Source organism: Oncorhynchus clarkii, unplaced genomic scaffold, assembly GCF_045791955.1.
Source record: "Oncorhynchus clarkii lewisi isolate Uvic-CL-2024 unplaced genomic scaffold, UVic_Ocla_1.0 unplaced_contig_4448_pilon_pilon, whole genome shotgun sequence".
NCBI classification, from domain to species: Eukaryota; Metazoa; Chordata; class Actinopteri; order Salmoniformes; family Salmonidae; genus Oncorhynchus; species Oncorhynchus clarkii.
The window spans coordinates 217,884-228,100 of record NW_027260868.1 but is presented as its reverse complement, the minus strand read 5'-3'; positions in this window follow the sequence as shown (position 1 = coordinate 228,100).

Here is a 10,217-nt window from a genome sequence, read left to right as displayed (position 1 = left end):
CCTTAGACAAGTTAGTGAGTTGAGTTGTTGCCTTATTGCCTTCTATCTGGTTATGGCTTTACACGCCTTGTGCATTTTCGATATATTCCAATTTGTGCATCAACAAGTTACATCCAAATCAATAAATCGATGAGCATTGTTTTTGAAGATGGCTGAATACCTGTAGCTGAAGGCTAGTTGAAGGCCAGCAGCTGAAGGCTAGTTGAAGGCCAGCAGCTGAAGGCTATTTTGAAGGCCAGTAGTTGAATGCTAGTTGAAGGCCAGTAGTTGAAGGCTAGTTGAAGGCCAGTAGTTGAAGGCTAGTTGAAGGCCAGTAGTTGAAGGCTAGTTGAAGGCCAGTAGTTGAATGCTAGTTGAAGGCCAGTAGCTGAAGGCTAGTTGAAGGCCAGTAGCTGAAGGCTAGTTGAAGACCAGTAGCTGAAGGCTAGTTGAAGACCAGTAGCTGAAGGCTAGTTGAAGACCAGTAGCTGAAGGCTAGTTGAAGACCAGTAGCTGAAGGCTAGTTGAAGACCAGTAGCTGAAGGCTAGTTGAAGACCAGTAGCTGAAGGCTAGTTGAAGACCAGTAGCTGAAGGCTAGTTGAAGACCAGTAGCTGAAGGCTAGTTGAAGGCCAGTAGCTGAAGGCTAGTTGAAGACCAGTAGCTGAAGGCTAGTTGAAGACCAGTAGCTGAAGGCTAGTTGAAGACCAGTAGCTGAAGGCTAGTTGAAGGCCAGTAGCTGAAGGCTAGTTGAAGACCAGTAGCTGAAGGCTAGTTGAAGACCAGTAGCTGAAGGCTAGTTGAAGGCCAGTAGCTGAAGGCTAGTTGAAGGCCAGTAGCTGAAGGCTAGTTGAAGGCCAGTAGCTGAAGGCTAGTTGAAGGCCAGTAGCTGAAGGCTAGTTGAAGGCCAACTAAAGGCCACTGGTTTATGTCTGTATGCGGCTCACTGTTCTAAAGAGTTAAGCCATGAAGAAAACACCTACCGTTTGATTTTTTTATTGAGGTGGAAAGCTGACAAAATAAATTATGGTGAATGATGTTGAATGACATCCTGGTATGATATGACGATACTAATTATTATTTTTGAGAATATGTATATAGTTTGTATTGTTTCTGTAAATACTACATCCTCAGTTCGCTGTGGTATCACCCTGTTGATTTTGTACATTTTAAAACGTGAAAAATATGTTGTACATATTACAGATTTGTTTTATTTATTTATATATATACACATGTATAAATATCTTGATTGGATGTTTTATTTTCCTAAGCTCTCATGTCTACTGTGAATGGTTACACAGTTGTTAATATTGTCCCATCATCATAACCAACCAACCAATGTTCATTATCCATTGAATCATTATCTTGGTTGTGTGAATGACACTGCTGGTTCTGAACAACAGTGTAACGTTCAGATCCATATATAGACATACATCTATGGTTCAGGTGAAGTTGATGTTTGTTCTGTTATATGGTTATGTTTTCATTCACAGCTGATTGAAGATCTTACATTTTATAGACTAAATTGTCCCCGTTGTGCAGTGTTTTATGACATCAGTTGTGGTGTGTAAAGCACAATGTTGTGTATCACCCTAAGATGTACGAGTCCACAGGACAGAGCACCAACCGCAGCTTGCCTGTTACATGCAAATTGCTCTTCTTGTTGAGACTTAATTTTCCTGTTCAGAGAATCCAATCTCAAAGTGACCATTGTATAGTTTGTGTTGTGATTATTTTGTTTAATAAAAGATAAATAATGATCAAGTTTTTTCTGTCACGTCTCAGATACTGTCTTGTACGGCTGTGTCATCGTTAGAACAAAAAAGACACACAACCTGTACTTAACGTTCTAGCCACTGAACATACTGTATTACTCATCCCTTTCCTGATAACGGTGGGAAGCCAATCTAATAAGGCTTTTTGATGTAGGCTTTCAGTTCTACTGTTTATTCGGGGCAAAGGCCTAAGCTACAACTTATTTTTGTTCTCGGTCAGTTGTTGTTAATGTTTCATAAAGTTGTTTTTTGTGCTCAGTATTGTATTCAGTCTCTCCGACATCATCTCCTTCCCGTCAGTGTGGTTCACAAAGCCAGTGTAAGTCCAGCTTTTGTTATCACGTGTCAAGGTGAAGATGTATTTGTAACAAGGAAATTAGCACATTTTGGAAAGTCATAAGGCCCTCAGAAAGAACCCTCCAGTCAAGAATGACAACTGTACTGTACGTGTAATATCATGCTCCTGAAAGCCTCAAACTGGATAGCTAGGGATAAACTCATATTATACTCACTGCAGTATTACAGGGTATTTCAGTAACCTCACTGAAATGGGTTATTTAGGACAATTACAGTGTGGAGAGATTGATGAATGTGCACATTGTCGCGTTTCATGTTCTCTTTTAAAGTGGTTCATTGGGAATCACCCAAAGTGTACAGTTGGTCTTCACTTTCAAAGGGAAACACCATGACTTTGCAATGATGGTTTGATTCAAGTTACAGTACATTGGATTCCCTGAGTCATCACTTGTCTTTGCAATGGAAAATGTGATAGGTAAGGGTGTATTCCAGGGTGTATACACTGTGTGTATATAGGTGTTTCTTTTAACTCGGGGTTTGTGAGGAATTGCCAGTAGACCTACAAATCTAAGTGTGTACTTCAGATAATAAAATGCATAATGTGATACAAAGTTGTGGAGATCAGACAACAAAAAAGTTGGATTGATCTGGCTGTGAGACTACCCATACATTTCCCCCGGAACATGGAATTACACACATGGGTGAGTTCTAGAGTCTAACTGTAGAACTGTCTGTAGTGCAGATGGTCTCAAATACCGACACACCCAAACAAACTACAGACAACATCCTGTCATAATTTAACATCATCCATAATTCATCCATAATGATGGGTCTTCCCTCTATCCTCCCACTCTTCCCTCTATACACCAGAGACTCAATCAGCACTCTACTTGCATAATGGAACAGAGAGAGAGTTCCGGAACAGAGGGATTAAGATGTGGAATCAACCACCATAGTGAGTTGTGGGAAGTTGTGGGAAGATAATCTACACTTATAGCCCTCTACTGAAATCAGAAGAGAACTCTGCAACATTACAGTCTTTGGTTGAAGATTGCTTTAACAGCTGGAGACGTTTGCTTGGAAACTAAACCAGAGAGAGAGCAGGGATTGGACAAACAAAGATCACACCACCAGTGGTGTGTATTCATGGATACCCAGGGGAGCCAGGCTTCCCCAAAAATGTACAGATTATTTATTTATTTTCAAATAATTTATCTTTCGTCTCTCTGTGTTTCATAATTTTCCTTCAATTCTGGCTGAATGTATCTCACCGGAGAAAGCATCTGAGCGGGCGAAACAGCGCCCCTCTGTCTCTGTATGTGTAGGCCATCTATCTCATGCTGTTTGGTCCAAAAGGGTATAACATTATTGCCGCCCGTAGCGTTGAATGCAAGGGAAGCCAGTGAGCATTTGGCCTCCCTTGACCCCAAAAAAGTGTCAAGGGAAGCCAGTTTGGATTTGGTATCACTCCTATCAAATTCATCGAGAGCATACGTCATTGGCAGAAACAACTTGAATTGTTGCGTTTCGTTGTGTTGTTGTCCTCCGGTGGCTATAGCTAGCTAGAATAGTCTGTTTCCTAAATTAGCCATGGATGGAGATAGGGATACTTAATTCTCTGTCCTGGCAAATGATTATAATTGCAATTCTGATCCCACTATAAATTCATACATTGTGCCCCTGGCCTGAGAGGATGGAAGTTCAACATGTAGCTAGTAGGTTAATGCATCATTGCCCATGAAAGGAAGTCAGGATAGCGAGCATTTTAGCCAGGTAGGCTAGGACAACAAAATATATGGTACTGTATGAGTCACAGACCATTTAGGAAACATGAAAGAGAGGAGGATGGCATTTGTCTACAAGTAGGGTGAGTCAGAAAAATGTTTATACTTGCATGAACGCACACACACACACACACACACACACACACACACACACACACACACACACACACACACACACACACACACACACACACACACACACACACACACACACACACACACACACACACACACACACACACACACACACAGAACCATGAACAGCCACATCATATTTCCTATAGCTTACATTGATTGGACTAAATGTTTTTGGTATATTTTAGTTGTCACTGTATTAGATTAAGCATAGGTGGTTAGATGATGTTGAAATGTTGAAGGTGAAATGGTGCTGGAATAGTGGAGGCAGCACCTGTTTTCTTAGAGACTAGCGGTAAACTCTTCGTGGTTCTAAATCAATAGTTCCAAAAATGGCGGAAACATGAACTTGCTTGAATTTTTTTTTTTTAAGTCTTCATATTTTCAAACAGTACATTTATATTTTCCAACGGGGCTATACATTTGGGTGGGGTTTTTTCTTGCCTGAGTAGCCTCGTTTCACTGCCAAAAATACAATTAAACCATCTAGTGTTCAGCGAATTAACAACACAATGTCAAATACAGGTAGCCTAGTCAAATAATTAACATCCAATCATATTAACCGTTTCTCTCTTGCAAGAAACCTTCACTCTTACTCAGACATTTAGAAATGAAACATGACAATTTGAAAAATAAGCCACGGGAGTTTTTTGAGTGAGAATAAAGATGACTTTCAAGTAGTAAGACATGTATAAAAGCAACAGATACCATTAATAAGAAGGGGATAGAAGCGTTTTATATGGTGAGCTACCGAGTGGCTAGGACAGGCAAGCCCCATACTATTTATGACTGGGGGAATGCTGGGGGAAAAGGCCCAAAAAAACTATACAGACAATGTCTTCATCCAACAACACTGTTTCACGATGCATCATTGACATGGCAGGAGATGTTTTGAAACAATTACTGCTTTGCATACAAGCCAGTGAATTCTATGCGTTACTGCTGGATGAGTCAACAGACCTGGCGGGCCTGGCACAGCTCCTGGTATATGTCCGTTACGTTTATGGGGGGTCAAATAAGGAAGACATCCTCTTTCTGCAAACCACTGGAAACCAGGACAACACGAGAGGATATTTTTAAAGTACTGCACAGCTTTGTGACATCAAATGGACGTTGGTGGTCAAGATGTGTTGGTATCTGAACTGATGGTGCAAAAGCCATGACAGGGAGACATAGTGGAGTGGTAACGCGCGTGCAAGCAGTTGCTCTCGACGCCACTTGGGTACACTGCAGCATCCACCGAGAGGCTCTTGCTGCCAAGGGAATGCCTGATAGCATGAAAGACGATAGCTTGGATAGCTTGGACACTACAGCGAAAATGGTTAACTTTGTTAAAGCAAGGCCCCTGAACTCTCGTGTATTTTCTGCATTATGCAATGATATGGGCAGCGACCATGTAACGCTTTTACAACATACAAAAGTCTGCTGGCTATCAAGGAGCTGTTCTCTGTCTGCATTAACAAGGACAACACACAGGTCTTTCCATCATTGTATGATTTTTTTTTGTGTGCAAATGAACTCAAGCTTACGGACAATGTCAAATGTGATATAGCGAAGCACCTGAGTGAGCTGGGTGAGCAATTACGCAGGTACTTTCCCGAAACGGACGACACAAACAACTGGATTGGTTATCCCTTTCATGCCCTGCCTCCAGTCCACTTACCGATATCTGAACAAGACAGCCTCATCGAAACATTTTATTTAATCAGAAACTGCTAGATTTCTGGATTGAGCTGCGCTCAGAGTTTCTTGCCTTGACAAATCGCGCTGTTAAGACACTGATGCCCTTTGCAACCACACACCTATGTGAGAGTGGATTCTCGGCCCTCACTAGCATGAAAACTAAATACAGGCACAGACTGTGTGTGGAAAATGACTTCCCACGAGCCGGGTTGTAACAGAATCTAACCCTCATTCTTATGTTTAATAAATGTATTGTATAGTGTGTGGCAGGCTTACAATGATGGCAAAAAAACTATATTTGAGAGTGCGCTGACCCTGGTGCTAGAGGGGGTACAGCTGAAGGTTGAATGTTTGAAGGGGTACGGGACTATAATACGTTTGGGAACCACTGCTGTAGGTGATGTAACTGTTTGTTACAGGCAATATGTTTTGTGGACTTCACAGGACAGAGGTTGCTCTTCGGTTTTGTGGTGAAACAAAGGTGTGGTTGAATTTATTCTGCCACTGTGTCTTCTTATTGGCTTTAGGCCTGTATATATATATATATATATATATATATCACGGGGTCAAGGCATATGAACTAACAGGTTATAGAGCAAACAACGCAATTATCAAAACACATAGGGTGTAATACGGCTTTTGTTCTGGCTTCCCCAGTTATTTTGCCCACAAACCGCTACTGCACACTCCTCAGTGACAGTGTCATTGACAAGCAAAAAGGCACACCATTAAGAGTAATTGACAAGAATGTTCACTTTAGGGGCTGGTCATAGCTAGGTGATACTTAAAAGAGTCCAGTTATACCAGTCCTTCAAATAGACCAAGGCCTGTCCTTCATACAGACACCAGCGTCGATCAATCAACCCCAACCTGGGGCCGAATGTGTCAAGCGTCTCAGAGTAGGAGTGGTGTTCTAGGATCAGGTCCCCTCTTGTCAATTTAATCCTACTAAATCTCTAAAAGGCTAAACTCATCCTTGATGAGCTCTCCTGCTCCGAGACTCTTTGTGAATACTGCCACTGGTCCCCCGTCCATCTTATTCATTCACAGCACTCCTGCTCTGAGACATCTGATACATTGTACATACAGCCCCTTATCTCCTTCCTAGACACAAGAGAGAATGCTTCTGTGTACTGTAGATAAAGCCAAGGGCTTGGATCCCATTACGGCAGGCAAAATTATGGAGATTAGTTTCATTTGACCCAATACTCTCTCTCACTCCCTAACACAATCTTGTCTGCATGGTACCTCCTAGTACTAACCCTGACTGATAGCAATGTTGCAATGTTTCCTCTCACTATAGTCACAAGATACGACACATGTACGTCAATATGATCCTTTTGAAGTCGTCAAAGTGTGCTATTATATCACATATTACGATATACAGTGCCTTGCAAAAGTATTCAGACCCCTTAGACTTCTTCACACTTTATCAAGTAAAAAAGTGGGATAAAAATAGATTTTTATTGTAATTTTTTTAATTAACAATCTACACAAAATACTGTAATGCACAGGAGGTTGGTGGCATCTTAATTGGGGTTGATGGCTGGAGTGGAATCATATCAAATACATCAAACACATGGTTCAATGCCATTCCATTCCATTCCAGCCATTAATATGAGTCATCCTCCCCTCAGCAGCCTCCACTGCTGTACTGTCAAAGTGAAAGAAAAATGCTTAATAGAAATTAAATAACAAAATATAGTCGTTGCTTAAGTGTTCAGCTCACCAATACATGTTAGAAACACATTTGACATCTATTACAGCTGTGAGTCTTCTTTGGTAAGTCTATAAGCGCTTTGCACACCTGAATTGTGCAATATTTGCCCATTATTATTTTCAACATTCTTAAATATGTAGGGGATCATGTCTAGACAACCATTTTCAGGACTTGCCATAGATTTTCCAGCAGATTTAAGTCAAAACTGTAACTCGGCCACTTTCACTGTCTTCTTGTTAAAAAACTCCAGTGTAGATTTGGCCTAGTGTTTTAGGTTATCGTTCTGCTGAAAGGTGAATTAATTTCCCAGTGTCTTGTGGAAGGCAGACTGAACCAGGTTTCCCTCTAGGATTTTGCCTTTGAGTAGCTCCATTCAGTTTCTTTTTTATCCTGAAGATCTTCCCAGTCCTTAACAATTACAAGAATACCCATAACCTGATGCAGCCACCACTATGCTTGAAAATATGGAGAGTTGTAATCAGTAATGTGTTGTATTGGATTTGCCCCAAACATAACACTTTGTATTCAGGACAAAAAGAAAATTGCTATGCCACATTTTTTAGCAGTATTACTTTAGTGCCTTGTTGCAAACAGGATGCATGTTTTGGCATATTTTTATTATGTACAAGCTCCCTTCTTTTCACTCTGTCATTTAGGTTAGTGTTGTGGAGTGTAACTACAATGTTGTTGATCCTTCCTCAGTTTTCCCCTATCACAGCCATTAAACTCTGTAACCGTCTTAGTCACCCTTGGCCTCATGGTGAAATCTCTGAGCAGTTTCCTTCCTCTCCGGCAACTGAGTTAGGAAGGACGCCTGTATATTTGTAGTGACTGGGTGTATTGATACACCATCCAAAGTGTAATTAATAACTTCACCATGCTCAAAGGGATATTAAATATCTGTTTTTACCCATCTACCAATAGGAGCTTTTCATTTTTTTAAATTAATTTGTCAAAATTTTGAATGTACATTATGGGGTATTGTGTATAGGCCAGTGACCCAAAAAATCTCTATTTAATCCATTTTAAATTCAGGTTGTAACACAACAAAATGTGGAAAAAGTCAAGGGCTGTGAATACTTTTTGAAGGCACTCTATCTACCTAAATGACTTTGTACCCCTAGACATCGACTCTGTACTGGTACCCTGTGTACTGGTACCCAGTCATTGTGTATTTATTCCTTGTGTTATTATTTGTCTATTATTTTTCTCTCTGCATTTTTGGGAAGGGCTCGTAAGTACACATTTCACCTGTTGTTTACAAAGTTTACATTTGATTTGAATGGTATCTAGCTTACTTATATAAAGTATGTATAGGTGAGCTATGCACTAAGTGAATGAATAGATTCGTCTATGAGCTGTGATGTCGTTATCCACTCCTCAAGGACAGACCTGTTCTCTATCAATGAATAACATCTGACAGGAACTAGCATCCACATTCCTTAGTAAGAGTGGTCTACACATGGAGTCTACCTAGACAGCCAGGAACTAGCATCCACATTCCTTAGTAGGAGTGGTCTACACGTGGAGTCTACCTACACAGCCAGGAACATCCAATGGATAGAGAATTACATAGGATCGCCTTGTGCGGTACCTATGCATGGGCAAACAGTTTGCCAACATTTATAATAATGTATGCCATTTAGCAGACACCTTTACTTAAAGTGGCTTATAACAAGTGATTGCATACATTTTTGTACTGGTGGCCCCAGGAGGCCCCAGTGGGACATTCAGTACAGTTTTACTGTAGATCAACAGTCTTCTGATAAATCTTTGGATTCAACATATAACTGCAATACAAAGCTGGAGGTGCAATTCTGGGGTTGTTTTTTTTGGCCTAACCTTCACTCCCCTTCGTTAGATGCAGTATGTTGTATGGAAGCTAAGCTATAATAGTGTTATGATGGGTAAAGGGACGCCTGCAGGTAAAACGTGTGAAAGTGCAGAGCAATGGAAATTATACAGGGTCTGTATCCACATACACTCCATCAGCATCACTGTTGACAGATGCACATAGCTATCGCCCTTTATAGCCATTCAAATGAGTCTAGATCCACAGTGTGCTAGACCCCTATGGCTTTAAGACACACCCTGAAACACAGGTGACAAACAATGTTTGTCCCCAGGGGATAGGCTCATAGACACTATCTCCTGCATCGTCACCTCACCTGACTATTTACATATTGCCATTCCGCCATCTCCCATTGGCCAGCGATGTCACAATGGGGCGGGGTCAGAACATCACACCACTGTGACAGTCTACGAGAGGGAGTGTCTTGTGACATGAGAACAGGAAGTCACTTCAGGAACAGGAACAACAGGTCACTAGCCAGTTTACCAAACAGAACAGAGTGGTACTGGCTGTACTGGTCTGGTGATAAGCAATAACAATAGTCTCTGTCTCAGAGACCCAAAGACACCAGCCACTACCCAGAGCAATGCTTTCTCTCAGGCTGCAGGGGAGGATACACTGTGAAACACACTGCTGCACTCAAACACACCCAGACACATGTAGGCCAACTAGTCATAGGCCAACTAGTCGTAGGCCAACTAGTCGTAGGCCAACTAGTCGTAGGCCAACTAGTCGTAGGCCAACTAGTCATAGGCCAACTAGTCGTAGGCCAACTAGTCGTAGGCCAACTAGTCGTAGGCCAACTAGTCGTAGGCCAACTAGTCACTAGTAGTTCTACCATCGATATGTTCAGTGGTGGCTCTACACTGTTGATAAATTGGTAGGAGTGAGAGTAAGACTGGTCAAGAGCATCACCACTTAGCTGGTCCATTACATTTCTCCATATGCCCCGGTCAGGCCTGTACATACCATGGTGAAGTCTGAGGGTTAAAT